This window comes from Rutidosis leptorrhynchoides, chromosome 10, assembly GCF_046630445.1.
Source record: "Rutidosis leptorrhynchoides isolate AG116_Rl617_1_P2 chromosome 10, CSIRO_AGI_Rlap_v1, whole genome shotgun sequence".
Classification (NCBI taxonomy): Eukaryota; Viridiplantae; Streptophyta; class Magnoliopsida; order Asterales; family Asteraceae; genus Rutidosis; species Rutidosis leptorrhynchoides.
The window spans coordinates 306,783,403-306,801,039 of record NC_092342.1 but is presented as its reverse complement, the minus strand read 5'-3'; positions in this window follow the sequence as shown (position 1 = coordinate 306,801,039).

Genomic DNA, 17,637 nt, shown 5'->3' with positions numbered 1-17,637 from the left:
ATGATGTTCCCATTGCAAAAGAATTTCTCGATGTATTTCCGAAAGAATTACCGGGATTACCCCCACATCGATCCGTTGAATTTTAAATAGATCTTGTACCAGGAGCTGCACCAATAGCTCGTGCTCCTTACAGACTCGCACCCAGCGAGATGAAAGAACTGAAAAGCCAATTACAAGAACTTTTAGAGCGTGGTTTCATTCGACCAAGCACATCACCGTGGGGAGCTCCTGTTTTGTTTGTCAAGAAGAAAGATGGTACATTCAGGTTGTGTATCGACTACCGAGAGTTGAACAAACTTACCATCAAGAACCGCTACCCACTACCGAGAATCGACGACTTATTTGATCAACTACAAGGCTCGTCTGTTTATTCAAAGATTGACTTACGTTCCGGGTATCATCAAATGCGGGTGAAAGAAGATGATATTCCAAAGACTGCTTTCAGAACACTTTACAGTCATTACAAGTTTATGGTCATGCCGTTTGGTTTAACTAATGCACCAGCTGTGTTCATGGACCTTATGAACCGAGTGTGTGGACCATACCTTGACAAGTTTGTCATTGTTTTCATTGATGACATACTTATTTACTCAAAGAATGACCAAGAACACGGTGAACATTTGAGAAAGGTGTTAGAAGTATTGAGGAAGGAAGAATTGTACGCTAAGTTTTCAAAGTGTGCATTTTGGTTGGAAGAAGTTCAATTCCTCGGTCACATTGAAATGTCCCGTTCTTATTGATTAAAAACGTTCCATATTAATTGATTTCGTTGCGAGGTTTTGACCTCTATATGAGACGTTTTTCAAAGACTGCATTCATTTTTAAACAAACCATAACCTTTATTTCATCAATAAAGGTTTAAAAAGCTTTACGTAGATCATCAAATAATGATAATCTAAAATATCCTGTTTACACACGACCATTACATAATGGTTTACAATACAAATATGTTACAACAAAATAAGTTTCTTGAATGCAGTTTTTACACAATATCATACAAGCATGGACTCCAAATCTTGTCCTTATTTAAGTATGCGACAGCGGAAGCTCTTAATAATCACCTGAGAATAAACATGCTTAAAACGTCAACAAAAATGTTGGTGAGTTATAGGTTTAACCTATATATATCAAATCGTAACAATAGACCACAAGATTTCATATTTCAATACACATCCCATACATAGAGATAAAAATCATTCATATGGTGAACACCTGGTAACCGACAATAACAAGATGCATATATAAGAATATCCCCATCATTCCGGGACACCCTTCGGATATGATATAAATTTCGAAGTACTAAAGCATCCGGTACTTTGGATGGGGTTTGTTAGGCCCAATAGATCTATCTTTAGGATTTGCGTCAATTAGGGTGTCTGTTCCCTAATTCTTAGATTACCAGACTTAATAAAAAGGGGCATATTCGATTTCGATAATTCAACCATAGAATGTAGTTTCACATACTTGTGTCTATTTTGTAAATCATTTATAAAACCTGCATGTATTCTCATCCCAAAAATATTAGATTTTAAAAGTGGGACTAAAACTCACTTTCACAGATTTTTACTTCGTCGGGAAGTAAGACTTGACCACTGGTTGATTCACGAACCTATAACAATATATACATATATATCAAAGTATGTTCAAAATATATTTACAACACTTTTAATATATTTTGATGTTTTAAGTTTATTAAGTCAGCTGTCCTCGTTAGTAACCTACAACTAGTTGTCCACAGTTAGATGTACAGAAATAAATCGATAAATATTATCTTGAATCAATCCACGACCCAGTGTATACGTATCTCAGTATTGATCACAACTCAAACTATATATATTTTGGAATCAACCTCAACCCTGTATAGCTAACTCCAACATTCACATATAGAGTGTCTATGGTTGTTCCGAAATATATATAGATGTGTCGACATGATAGGTCGAAACATTGTATACGTGTCTATGGTATCTCAAGATTACATAATATATAATACAAGTTGATTAAGTTATGGTTGGAATAGATTTGTTACCAATTTTCACGTAGCTAAAATGAGAAAAATTATCCAATCTTGTTTTACCCATAACTTCTTCATTTTAAATCCGTTTTGAGTGAATCAAATTGCTATGGTTTCATATTGAACTCTATTTTATGAATCTAAACAAAAAAAGTATAGGTTTCTAGTCGGAAAAATAAGTTACAAGTCGTTTTTGTAAAGGTAGTCATTTCAGTCGAAAGAACGACGTCTAGATGACCATTTTAGAAAACATACTTCCACTTTGAGTTTAACCATAATTTTTGGATATAGTTTCATGTTCATAATAAAAATCATTTTCTCAGAATAAAAATTTTTAAATCAAAGTTTATCATAGTTTTTAATTAACTAACCCAAAACAGCCCGCGGTGTTACTACGACGGCGTAAATCCGGTTTTACGGTGTTTTTCGTGTTTCCAGGTTTTAAATCATTAAGTTAGCATATCATATAGATATAGAACATGTGTTTAGTTGATTTTAAAAGTCAAGTTAGAAGGATTAACTTTTGTTTGCGAACAAGTTTAGAATTAACTAAACTATGTTCTAGTGATTACAAGTTTAAACCTTCGAATAAGATAGCTTTATATGTATGAATCGAATGATGTTATGAACATCATTACTACCTCAAGTTTTCTGAATAAAGCTACTGGAAATGAGAAAAATAGATCTAGCTTCAAAGGATCCTTGGATGGCTTGAAAGTTCTTGAAGTAGAATCATGACACGTAAACAATAGTACATTGGAGTGTATATACCAATAGTACATACATCTAAAAGCTGTGTATTGTACGAGTACGAATACGGGTGCATACGAGTAGAATTGTTGATGAAACTGAACGAGAATGTAATTGTAAGCATTTTTGTTAAGTAGAAGTATTTTGATAAGTGTATTGAAGTCTTTCAAAAGTGTATAAATACATATTAAAACACTACATGTATATACATTTTAACTGAGTCGTTAAGTCATCGTTAGTCGTTACATGTAAGTGTTGTTTTGAAACCTTTAGGTTAACGATCTTGTTAAATGTTGTTAACCCAATGTTTATAATAACAAAAGAGATTTTAAATTATTATATTATCATGATATTATGATGTACGAATATCTCTTAATATGATATATATACATTAAATGTCGTTACAACGATAAACGTTACATATATGTCTCGTTTCAAAATCATTAAGTTAGTAGTCTTGTTTTTACATATGTAGTTCATTGTTAATATAATTAATGATATGTTTACTTATCATAATATCATGTTAACTATATATATAACCATATATATGTCATCATATAGTTTTTTTACAAGTTTTAACGTTCGTGAATCACCGGTCAACTTGGGTGGTCAATTGTCTATATGAAACATATTTCAATTAATCAAGTCTTAACAAGTTTGATTGCTTAACATGTTGGAAACATTTAATCATGTAAACATCAATCTCAATTAATATATATAAACATGGAAAAGTTCGGGTCACTACAGTACCTACCCGTTAAATAAATTTCGTCCCGAAATTTTAAGCTGTTGAAGGTGTTGACGAATCTTCTGGAAATAGATGCGGGTATTTCTTCTTCATCTGATCTTCACGCTCCCAGGTGAACTCGGGTCCTCTACGAGCATTCCATCGAACCTTAACAATTGGTATCTTGTTTTGCTTAAGTCTTTTAACCTCACGATCCATTATTTCGACGGGTTCTTCGATGAATTGGAGTTTTTCGTTGATTTGGATTTCATCTAACGGAATAGTGAGATCTTCTTTAGCAAAACATTTCTTCAAATTCGAGACGTGGAAAGTGTTATGTACAGCCGCGAGTTGTTGAGGTAACTCAAGTCGGTAAGCTACTGGTCCGACACGATCAATAATCTTGAATGGTCCAATATACCTTGGATTTAATTTCCCTCGTTTACCAAATCGAACAACGCCTTTCCAAGGTGAAACTTTAAGCATGACCATCTCTCCAATTTCAAATTCTATATCTTTTCTTTTAATGTCAGCGTAGCTCTTTTGTCGACTTTGGGCGGTTTTCAACCGTTGTTGAATTTGGATGATCTTCTCGGTAGTTTCTTGTATAATCTCCGGACCCGTAATCTGTCTATCCCCCACCTCACTCCAACAAATCGGAGACCTGCACTTTCTACCATAAAGTGCTTCAAACGGCGCCATCTCAATGCTTGAATGGTAGCTGTTGTTGTAGGAAAATTCTGCTAACGGTAGATGTCGATCCCAACTGTTTCCGAAATCAATAACACATGCTCGTAGCATGTCTTCAAGCGTTTGTATCGTCCTTTCGCTCTGCCCATCAGTTTGTGGATGATAGGCAGTACTCATGTCTAGACGAGTTCCTAATGCTTGCTGTAATGTCTGCCAGAATCTTGAAATAAATCTGCCATCCCTATCAGAGATAATAGAGATTGGTATTCCATGTCTGGAGACGACTTCCTTCAAATACAGTCGTGCTAACTTCTCCATCTTGTCATCTTCTCTTATTGGTAGGAAGTGTGCTGATTTGGTGAGACGATCAACTATTACCCAAATAGTATCAAAACCACTTGCAGTCCTTGGCAATTTAGTGATGAAATCCATGGTAATGTTTTCCCATTTCCATTCCGGGATTTCGGGTTGTTGAAGTAGACCTGATGGTTTCTGATGCTCAGCTTTGACCTTAGAACACGTCAAACATTCTCCTACATATTTAGCAACATCGGCTTTCATACCCGGCCACCAAAAATGTTTCTTGAGATCCTTGTACATCTTCCCCGTTCCAGGATGTATTGAGTATCTGGTTTTATGAGCTTCTCTAAGTACCATTTCTCTCATATCTCCAAATTTTGGTACCCAAATCCTTTCAGCCCTATACCGGGTTCCGTCTTCCCGAATATTAAGATGCTTCTCTGATCCTTTGGGTATTTCATCCTTTAAATTTCCCTCTTTTAAAACTCCTTGTTGCGCCTCCTTTATTTGAGTAGTAATGTTATTATGAATCATTATATTCATAGATTTTACTCGAATGGGTTCTCTATCCTTCCTGCTCAAGGCATCGGCTACCACATTTGCCTTCCCCGGGTGGTAACGAATCTCAAAATCGTAATCATTCAATAATTCAATCCACCTACGCTGCCTCATATTCAGTTGTTTCTGATTAAATATGTGTTGAAGACTTTTGTGGTCGATATATATAATACTTTTGACCCCATATAAGTAGTGCCTCCAAGTCTTTAATGCAAAAACAACCGCGCCTAATTCCAAATCATGCGTCGTATAATTTTGTTCGTGAATCTTCAATTGTCTAGACGCACAAGCAATCACCTTCGTTCGTTGCATTAATACACAACCGAGACCTTGCTTTGATGCGTCACAATAAATCACAAAATCATCATTCCCTTCAGGCAATGACAATATAGGTGCCGTAGTTAGCTTTTTCTTCAATAACTGAAACGCTTTCTCTTGTTCATCATTCCATTCAAATTTCTTCCCTTTATGCGTTAATGCAGTCAAGGGTTTTGCTATTCTGGAAAAGTCTTGGATGAACCTTCTGTAGTAACCAGCTAGTCCTAAAAACTGGCGTATGTGTTTCGGAGTTTTCGGGGTTTCCCACTTTTCAACAGTTTCTATCTTTGCTGGATCCACCTTAATACCTTCTTTGTTCACTATGTGACCGAGGAATTGAACTTCTTCCAACCAAAATGCACACTTTGAAAACTTAGCGTACAATTCTTCCTTCCTCAATACTTCTAACACCTTTCTCAAATGTTCACCGTGTTCTTGGTCATTCTTTGAGTAAATAAGTATGTCATCAATGAAAACAATGACAAACTTGTCAAGGTATGGTCCACACACTCGGTTCATAAGGTCCATGAACACAGCTGGTGCATTAGTTAAACCAAACGGCATGACCATAAACTCGTAATGACCGTAACGTGTTCTGAAAGCAGTCTTTGGAATATCATCTTCTTTCACCCGCATTTGATGATACCCGGAACGTAAGTCAATCTTTGAATAAACAGACGAGCCTTGTAGTTGATCAAATAAGTCGTCGATTCTCGGTAGTGGGTAGCGGTTCTTGATGGTAAGTTTGTTCAACTCTCGGTAGTCGATACACAACCTGAATGTACCATCTTTCTTCTTGACAAACAAAACAGGAGCTCCCCACGGTGATGTGCTTGGTCGAATGAAACCACGCTCTAAAAGTTCTTGTAATTGGCTTTGCAGTTCTTTCATCTCGCTGGGTGCGAGTCTGTAAGGAGCACGAGCTATTGGTGCAGCTCCTGGTACAAGATCTATTTGAAATTCAACGGATCGATGTGGGGGTAATCCCGGTAATTCTTTCGGAAATACATCGGGAAATTCTTTTGCAATGGGAACATCATTGATGCTCTTTTCTTCAGTTTGTACTTTCTCGACGTGTGCTAGAACAGCATAGCAACCTTTTCTTATTAGTTTTTGTGCCTTCAAATTACTAATAAGATGTAGCTTCGTGTTGCCCTTTTCTCCGTACACCATTAAGGGTTTTCCTTTTTCTCGTATAATGCGAATTGCATTTTTGTAACAAACGATCTCCGCTTTCACTTCTTTCAACCAGTCCATACCGATTATCACATCAAAACTCCCTAACTCTACTGGTATCAAATCAATCTTAAATGTTTCGCTAACCAGTTTAATTTCTCGATTCCGACATATATTATCTGCTGAAATTAATTTACCATTTGCTAATTCGAGTAAAAATTTACTATCCAAAGGCGTCAATGGACAACTTAATTTAGCACAAAAATATCTACTCATATAGCTTCTATCCGCACCCGAATCAAATAAAACGTAAGCAGATTTATTGTCAATAAGAAACGTACCCGTAACAAGCTCCGGGTCTTCCTGTGCCTCTACCGCATTAATATTGAAAACTCTTCCACGGCCTTGTCCATTCGTGTTCTCCTGGTTCGGGCAATTTCTAATAATGTGGCCTGGTTTTCCACATTTATAACAAACTACATTGGCATAACTTGCTCCGACACTACTTGCTCCGCCATTACTCGTTCCGACACCATTTGTTCCTTTCGTTCTATTAACCCCTGGTCCGTAGACCTCACACTTCGCCGCGCTATGACCATTTCTTTTACACTTGTTGCAAAATTTGGTGCAGAACCCCGAGTGATTCTTTTCACACCTTTGGCATAGTTGCTTCTGATTGTTGTTGTTGTTGCAGTTATTATTGTTGTTGGGATGATTGTTGTAGTTGCTGTTGTTGTTGTTGTTGTTGTTGTTGGGCCGTTTGTTGTAGTTGCGATTGATGTTGCGATTGTTGGGATAATTGTTGCGATTATTGTTGTAATTGCTGTTGTTGTTGTATTGGTGATTCTTATCACCGTTTTCCTCCCACTTTCTTTTGACTTGCTTCACATTGGCCTCTTCAGCAGTCTGTTCTTTAATTCTTTCTTCAATCTGGTTCACTAGTTTGTGAGCCATTCTACATGCCTGTTGTATGGAGGCGGGCTCGTGTGAACTTATATCTTCTTGGATTCATTCCGGTAATCCTTTCACAAACGCGTCGATCTTCTCTTCCTCATCTTCGAATGCTCCCGGACACAATAGGCACAATTCTGTGAATCGTCTTTCGTACGTGGTAATATCAAATCCTTGGGTTCGTAACCCTCTAAGTTCTGTCTTGAGCTTATTGACCTCGGTTCTGGGACGGTACTTCTCGTTCATCAAGTGCTTGAATGCTGACCACGGTAGTGCATACGCATCATCTTGTCCCACTTGCTCTAGATAGGTATTCCACCATGTTAACGCATAACCTGTGAAGGTATGCGTAGCGTACTTCACTTTGTCCTCTTCAGTACACTTACTTATGGCAAACACCGATTCAACCTTCTCGGTCCACCGTTTCAATCCGATCGGTCCTTCAGTTCCATCAAATTCCAAAGGTTTGCAGGCAGTGAATTCTTTGTAGGTGCATCCTACACGATTTCCTGTACTGCTAGATCCAAGGTTATTGTTGGTATGTAGCGCAGCCTGTACTGCGGCTATGTTTGAAGCTAGAAAAGTACGGAATTCCTCTTCATTCATATTCACGGTGTGTCGAGTAGTCGGTGCCATTTCCTTCAAAATAGTTAAATGGAACAAGTTAATCATACAGAATATTAAGAGTAGTTAATAGTATTTCGTAGCATAATATGAACTCATTTATAAAAGCTTTTTCTTCATATTAGCGTTTTATAAGTTTAAATTCGGGTAGTACCTACCCGTTAAGTTCATACTTAGTAGCTAATATACAATTCAACTACTACAATTCTATATGAAAAACTGATTATAATAATATTTCGCGTTCAAACTTTTATACAATATTTTACAAACTTACAATACCGCTTATTTTACATAAAGCATGAAATATAGCACACAATAACTTTGATACAAGATAGTTGTGAAGACAATTCTAGCTAGTACACAAGTCGTTCAGCAAAGGCAATAAAGACACGTAATTCATACGTCCAGAAACAAGTCATGCATTCTGGTTTTACTAGGACTACTTCCCATCCTTGGTCTTGTGCAACATAACCGTTATGGCCGTTGATAAGACAGCGTGTTGTAACGTCATCAAAGGGATGAGGGTTACGTAATGTCCAACAGTCCCGTAATAATCTAAAAACCTCATTTCTTACCCCAATTACCGACTCCGTCACTTGTGGAAACGTTTTGTTTAATAGTTGTAGCCCGATGTTCTTGTTCTCACTTTGGTGAGAAGCGAACATTACTAATCCGTAAGCATAACATGCTTCTTTATGTTGCATGTTAGCCGCTTTTTCTAAATCACGAAGTCCAATATTCGGATATATTGAGTCAAAATAATTTCTTAACCCGTTGCGTAAAATAGCATTTGGGTTCCCCGCAATATATGCGTCAAAGTAAACACATCGTAACTTATGGGTTTCCCAATGTGATATCCCCCATCTTTCAAACGAAAGTCTCTTATAAACCAAGACATTCTTGGAACGTTCTTCGAATGTCTTACAAACTCATCTCGCCTTAAATAGTTGTGCCGAAGAATTCTGGCCGACTCTAGACAAGATTTCATCAATCATGTCTCCGGGTAGGTCTCTTAAAATATTGGGTTGTCTATCCATTTTGTGTTTTTAAACTGTAAAATAGACAAGAGTTAGATTCATAAAAAAAATACTTATTAATACAAGCAATTTTTACATATATCATAAAGCATAAGAACACTATATTCCATATATTACACCACACGAATACAACTATCTTATTCCGACTCGCTCGTTTCTTCTTCTTCGGTTTTGGTTCGTTTTGCCAAGTTTCTAGGGATATATGATGTTCCCCTAATACGAGCCGTCGTTGTCCACATTGGTTTAGAAAAACCTGGTGGTTTAGAGGTTCCCGGGTCATTGTTACAACTTAAGGACTTCGGGGGTTGACGATACATATAAAGTTCATCGGGGTTGGAATTAGATTTCTCTATTTTTATGCCCTTTCCCTTATTATTTTCTTTTGCCTTTTTAAATTCAGTTGGGGTAATTTCTATAACATCATCGGAATTCTCGTCGGAATCCGATTCATCGGAGAATTGGTAATCCTCCCAATATTTTGCTTCCTTGGCGGAAACACCATTGACCATAATTAACTTTGGTCGGTTGGTTGAGGATTTTCTTTTACTTAACCGTTTTATTATTTCCCCCACCGGTTCTATTTCTTCATCCGGTTCCGATTCTTCTTCCGGTTCCGATTCTTCTTCCGGTTCCGACTCTTCTTCCGGTTCCTCTTCGGGAACTTGTGAATCAGTCCACAAATCATTCCAATTTACATTTGACTCTTCATTATTATTAGGTGAGTCAATGGGACTTGTTCTAGAGGTAGACATCTATCACATAATATCAAACACGTTAAGAGATTAATATATCACATAATATTCATATGTTAAAAATATATAGTTTCCAACAAAAATGTTAAGCAATCATTTTTAAAGAAAACACGGTCGAAGTCCAGACTCACTAATGCATCCTAACAAACTCGATAAGACACACTAATGCAAATTTTCTGGTTCTCTAAGACCAACGCTCTGATACCAACTGAAATGTCCCGTTCTTATTGATTAAAAACGTTCCATATTAATTGATTTCGTTGCGAGGTTTTGACCTCTATATGAGACGTTTTTCAAAGACTGCATTCATTTTTAAACAAACCATAACCTTTATTTCATCAATAAAGGTTTAAAAAGCTTTACGTAGATCATCAAATAATGATAATCTAAAATATCCTGTTTACACACGACCATTACATAATGGTTTACAATACAAATATGTTACAACAAAATAAGTTTCTTGAATGCAGTTTTTACACAATATCATACAAGCATGGACTCTAAATCTTGTCCTTATTTAAGTATGCGACAGCGGAAGCTCTTAATAATCACCTGAGAATAAACATGCTTAAAACGTCAACAAAAATGTTGGTGAGTTATAGGTTTAACCTATATATATCAAATCGTAACAATAGACCACAAGATTTCATATTTCAATACACATCCCATACATAGAGATAAAAATCATTCATATGGTGAACACCTGGTAACCGACAATAACAAGATGCATATATAAGAATATCCCCATCATTCCGGGACACCCTTCGGATATGATATAAATTTCGAAGTACTAAAGCATCCGGTACTTTGGATGGGTTTTGTTAGGCCCAATAGATCTATCTTTAGGATTCGCGTCAATTAGGGTGTCTGTTCCCTAATTCTTAGATTACCAGACTTAATAAAAAGGGGCATATTCGATTTCGATAATTCAACCATAGAATGTAGTTTCACGTACTTGTGTCTATTTTGTAAATCATTTATAAAACCTGCATGTATTCTCATCCCAAAAATATTAGATTTTAAAAGTGGGACTATAACTCACTTTCACAGATTTTTACTTCGTCGGGAAGTAAGACTTGACCACTGGTTGATTCACGAACCTATAACAATATATACATATATATCAAAGTATGTTCAAAATATATTTACAACACTTTTAATATATTTTGATGTTTTAAGTTTATTAAGTCAGCTGTCCTCGTTAGTAACCTACAACTAGTTGTCCACAGTTAGATGTACAGAAATAAATCGATAAATATTATCTTGAATCAATCCATGACCCAGTGTATACGTATCTCAGTATTGATCACAACTCAAACTATATATATTTTGGAATCAACCTCAACCCTGTATAGCTAACTCCAACATTCACATATAGAGTGTCTATGGTTGTTCCGAAATATATATAGATGTGTCGACATGATAGGTCGAAACATTGTATACGTGTCTATGGTATCTCAAGATTACATAATATATAATACAAGTTGATTAAGTTATGGTTGGAATAGATTTGTTACCAATTTTCACGTAGCTAAAATGAGAAAAATTATCCAATCTTGTTTTACCCATAACTTCTTCATTTTAAATCCGTTTTGAGTGAATCAAATTGCTATGGTTTCATATTGAACTCTATTTTATGAATCTAAACAAAAAAAGTATAGGTTTCTAGTCGGAAAAATAAGTTACAAGTCGTTTTTGTAAAGGTAGTCATTTCAGTCGAAAGAACGACGTCTAGATGACCATTTTAGAAAACATACTTCCACTTTGAGTTTAACCATAATTTTTGGATATAGTTTCATGTTCATAATAAAAATCATTTTCTCAGAATAAAAACTTTTAAATCAAAGTTTATCATAGTTTTTAATTAACTAACCCAAAACAGCCCGCGGTGTTACTACGACGGCGTAAATCCGGTTTTACGGTGTTTTTCGTGTTTCCAGGTTTTAAATCATTAAGTTAGCATATCATATAGATATAGAACATGTGTTTAGTTGATTTTAAAAGTCAAGTTAGAAGGATTAACTTTTGTTTGCGAACAAGTTTAGAATTAACTAAACTATGTTCTAGTGATTACAAGTTTAAACCTTCGAATAAGATAGCTTTATATGTATGAATCGAATGATGTTATGAACATCATTACTACCTTAAGTTCCTTGGATGAACCTACTGGAAAAGAGAGAAATGGATCTAGCTTCAATGGATCCTTGGATGGCTCAAAGTTCTTGAAGCAAAATCATGACACGAAAACAAGTTCAAGTAAGATCATCACTTGAAATAAGATTGTTATAGTTATAGAAATTGAACCAAAGTTTGAATATGATTATTACCTTGTATTAGAATGATAACCTACTGTAAGAAACAAAGATTTCTTGAGGTTGGATGATCACCTTACAAGATTGGAAGTGAGCTAGCAAACTTGAAAGTATTCTTGATTTTATGAAACTAGAACTTTTGGAATTTATGAAGAACACTTAGAACTTGAAGATAGAACTTGAGAGAGTTCAATTAGATGAAGAAAATTGAAGAATGAAAGTGTTTGTAGGTGTTTTTGGTCGTTGGTGTATGGATTAGATATAAAGGATATGTAATTTTGTTTTCATGTAAATAAGTCATGAATGATTACTCATATTTTTGTAATCTTATGAGATATTTCATGCTAGTTGCCAAATGATGGTTCCCACATGTGTTAGGTGACTCACATGGGCTGCTAAGAGCTGATAATTGGAGTGTATATACCAATAGTACATACATCTAAAAGCTGTGTATTGTACGAGTACGAATACGGGTGCATACGAGTAGAATTGTTGATGAAACTGAACGAGAATGTAATTGTAAGCATTTTTGTTAAGTAGAAGTATTTTGATAAGTGTATTGAAGTCTTTCAAAAGTGTATAAATACATATTAAAACACTACATGTATATACATTTTAACTGAGTCGTTAAGTCATCGTTAGTCGTTACATGTAAGTGTTGTTTTGAAACCTTTAGGTTAACGATCTTGTTAAATGTTGTTAACCCAATGTTTATAATAACAAAAGAGATTTTAAATTATTATATTATCATGATATTATGATGTACGAATATCTCTTAATATGATATATATACATTAAATGTCGTTACAACGATAAACGTTACATATATGTCTCGTTTCAAAATCATTAAGTTAGTAGTCTTGTTTTTACATATGTAGTTCATTGTTAATATAATTAATGATATGTTTACTTATCATAATATCATGTTAACTATATATATAACCATATATATGTCATCATATAGTTTTTTTACAAGTTTTAACGTTCGTGAATCACCGGTCAACTTGGGTGGTCAATTGTCTATATGAAACATATTTCAATTAATCAAGTCTTAACAAGTTTGATTGCTTAACATGTTGGAAACATTTAATCATGTAAACATCAATCTCAATTAATATATATAAACATGGAAAAGTTTGGGTCACTACACACATAGTGAACAAAGAAGGTATTAAGGTGGATCCGGCAAAGATAGAAACTGTTGAAAAATGGGAAACCCCGAAAACTCCGAAACACATACGCCAGTTTTTAGGACTAGCTGGTTACTACAGAAGGTTCATCCAAGACTTTTCCAGAATAGCAAAACCCTTGACCGCATTAACGCATAAAGGGAAGAAATTTGAATGGAATGATGAACAAGAGAAAGCGTTTCAGTTATTGAAGAAAAAGCTAACTACGGCACCTATATTGTCATTGCCTGAAGGGAATGATGATTTTGTGATTTATTGTGATGCATCAAAGCAAGGTCTCGGTTGTGTATTAATGCAACGAACGAAGGTGATTGCTTATGCGTCTAGACAATTGAAGATTCACGAACAAAATTATACGACGCATGATTTGGAATTAGGCGCGGTTGTTTTTGCATTAAAGACTTGGAGGCACTACTTATATGGGGTCAAAAGTATTATATATACCGACCACAAAAGTCATCAACACATATTTAATCAGAAACAACTGAATATGAGGCAGCATAGGTGGATTGAATTATTGAATGATTACGACTTTGAGATTCGTTACCACCCGGGGAAGGCAAATGTGGTAGCCGATGCCTTGAGCAGGAAGGACAGAGAACCCATTCGAGTAAAATCTATGAATATAATGATTCATAATAACATTACTACTCAAATAAAGGAGGCGCAACAAGGAGTTTTAAAAGAGGGAAATTTAAAGGATGAAATACCCAAAGGATCGGAGAAGCATCTTAATATTCGGGAAGACGGAACCCGGTATAGGGCTGAAAGGATTTGGGTACCAAAATTTGGAGATATGAGAGAAATGGTACTTAGAGAAGCTCATAAAACCAGATACTCAATACATCCTGGAACGGGGAAGATGTACAAGGATCTCAAGAAACATTTTTGGTGGCCGGGTATGAAAGCCGATGTTGCTAAATACGTAGGAGAATGTTTGACGTGTTCTAAGGTCAAAGCTGAGCATCAGAAACCATCAGGTCTACTTCAACAACCCGAAATCCCGGAATGGAAATGGGAAAACATTACCATGGATTTCATCACTAAATTGCCAAGGACTGCAAGTGGTTTTGATACTATTTGGGTAATAGTTGATCGTCTCACCAAATCAGCACACTTCCTGCCAATAAGAGAAGATGACAAGATGGAGAAGTTAGCACGACTGTATTTGAAGGAAGTCGTCTCCAGACATGGAATACCAATCTCTATTATCTCTGATAGGGATGGTAGATTTATTTCAAGATTCTGGCAGACATTACAGCAAGCATTAGGAACTCGTCTAGACATGAGTACTGCCTATCATCCACAAACTGATGGGCAGAGCGAAAGGACGATACAAACGCTTGAAGACATGCTACGAGCATGTGTTATTGATTTCGGAAACAGTTGGGATCGACATCTACCGTTAGCAGAATTTTCCTACAACCACAGCTACCATTCAAGCATTGAGATGGCGCCGTTTGAAGCACTTTATGGTAGAAAGTGCAGGTCTCCGATTTGTTGGAGTGAAGTGGGGGATAGACAGATTACGGGTCCGGAGATTATACAAGAAACTACCGAGAAGATCATCCAAATTCAACAACGGTTGAAAACTGCCCAAAGTCGACAAAAGAGCTACGCTGACATTAAAAGAAAAGATATAGAATTTGAAATTGGAGAGATGGTCATGCTTAAAGTTGCACCTTGGAAAGGCGTTGTTCGATTTGGTAAACGAGGGAAATTAAATCCAAGGTATATTGGACCATTCAAGATTATTGATCGTGTCGGACCAGTAGCTTACCGACTTGAGTTACCTCAACAACTCGCGGCTGTACATAACACTTTTCATGTCTCGAATTTGAAGAAATGTTTTGCTAAAGAAGATCACTATTCCATTAGATGAAATCCAAATCAACGAAAAACTTCAATTCATCGAAGAACCCGTCGAAATAATGGATCATGAGGTTAAAAGACTTAAGCAAAACACGATACCAATTGTTAAGGTTCGATGGAATGCTCGTAGGGGACCTGAGTTCACCTGGGAGCGTGAAGATCAGATGAAGAAGAAATACCCGCATCTATTTCCAGAAGATTCGTCAACACCTTCAACAGCTTAAAATTTCGGGACGAAATTTATTTAACGGGTAGGTACTGTAGTGACCCGAACTTTTCCATGTTTATATATATTAATTGAGATTGATATTTACATGATTAAATGTTTCCAACATGTTAAGCAATCAAACTTGTTAAGACTTGATTAATTGAAATATGTTTCATATAGACAATTGACCACCCAAGTTGACCGGTGATTCACGAACGTTAAAACTTGTAAAAACTATACGATGACATATATATGGTTATATATATAGTTAACATGTTTTTATTATAAGTATGTATCTCATTAGGTATTTTAACAATGAGTTATATACATAAAAATGAGACTATTAATTTAAGAAACTCGAAAACGATATATATAACGATTATCGTTATAACAACGTCTTACTAGGTACATATGAATCATATTAAGATATTGATACACTTGGTTAATTATGTTAAATGATAAGTAAATATATTATTAAGTGTATTAACAATGAAATATATATGTAAAAATAAGACTACTAACTTAATGATTTCGAAACGAGACATATATGTAACGATTATCGTTGTAACGACATTTAACTGTATATACATCATACTGAGATATATTATATATCATAATATCATGATAATATAACAATTTAACATCTCATTGGTTATAATAAACAATGGGTTAACAACATTCAACAAGATCATTAACCTAAAGGTTTCAAAACAACATTTACATGTAACGACTAACGATGACTTAACGACTCAGTTAAAATGTATATACATGTAGTGTTTTAATATGTATTCATACACTTTTGAAAGACTTCAAGACACTTATCAAAATACTTCTACTTAACAAAAATGCTTACAATTACATCCTCGTTCAGTTTCATCAACAATTCTACTCGTATGCACCCGTATTCGTACTCGTACAATACACAGCTTTTAGATGTATATACTATTGGTATATACACTTCAATGACCAGCTCTTAGTAGCCCATGTGAGTCACCTAAAACATGTGGGAACCATCATTTGGCAACTAGAATGAAATATCTCATAAAATTACAAAAATATGAGTAATCATTCATGACTTATTTACATGAAAACAAAATTACATATCCTTTATATCTAATCCATACACCAACGACCAAAAACACCTACAAACACTTTCATTCTTCAATTTTCTTCATCTAATTGATCTCTCTCAAGTTCTATCTTCAAGTTCTAAGTGTTCTTCATATATTTTACAAGTTCTAGTTACATAAAATCAAGAATACTTTCAAGTTTGCTAGCTCACTTCCAATCTTGTAAGGTGATCATCCAACCTCAAGAAATCTTTGTTTCTTACAGTAGGTTATCATTCTAATATAAGAATTTCGAGCCATCCAAGGATCCGTTGAAGCTAGATCCATTTTTCTCTTTTCCAGTAGGTTTATCCAAGGAACTTAAGGTTCGTGAATCAACCAGTGGCCAAGTCTTACTTCCCGACGAAGTAAAAATATGTGAAAGTGAGTTATAGTCCCACTTTTAAAATCTAATATTTTTGGGATGAGAATACATGAAGGTTTTATAAATGATTTACAAAGTAGACACAAGTACGTGAAACTACATTCTATGGTTGAATTATCGAAATCGAATATGCCCCTTTTTATTAAGTCTGGTAATCTAAGAATTAGGGAACAGACACCCTAATTGACGCGAATCCTAAAGATAGATCTATTGGGCCTAACAAACCCCATCTAAAGAACCAGATGCTTTAGTACTTCGAAATTTATATCATATCCGAAGGGTGTCCCGGAATGATGGGGATATTCTTATATATGCATCTTGTTAATGTCGGTTACCAGGTGTTCACCATATGAATGATTTTTATCTCTATGTATGGGATGTGTATTGAAATAGGAAATCTTGTGGTCTATTATTATGATTTGATATATATAGGTTAAACCTATAACTCACCAACATTTTTGTTGACGTTTTAAGCATGTTTATTCTCAGGTGATTATTAAGAGCTTCCGCTGTCGCATACTTAAATAAGGACGAGATTTGGAGTCCATGATTGTATGATATTGTGTAAAAACTGCATTCAAGAAACTTATTTTGTTGTAACATATTTGTATTGTAAACCATTATGTAATGGTCGTGTGTAAACAGGATATTTTAGATTATCATTATT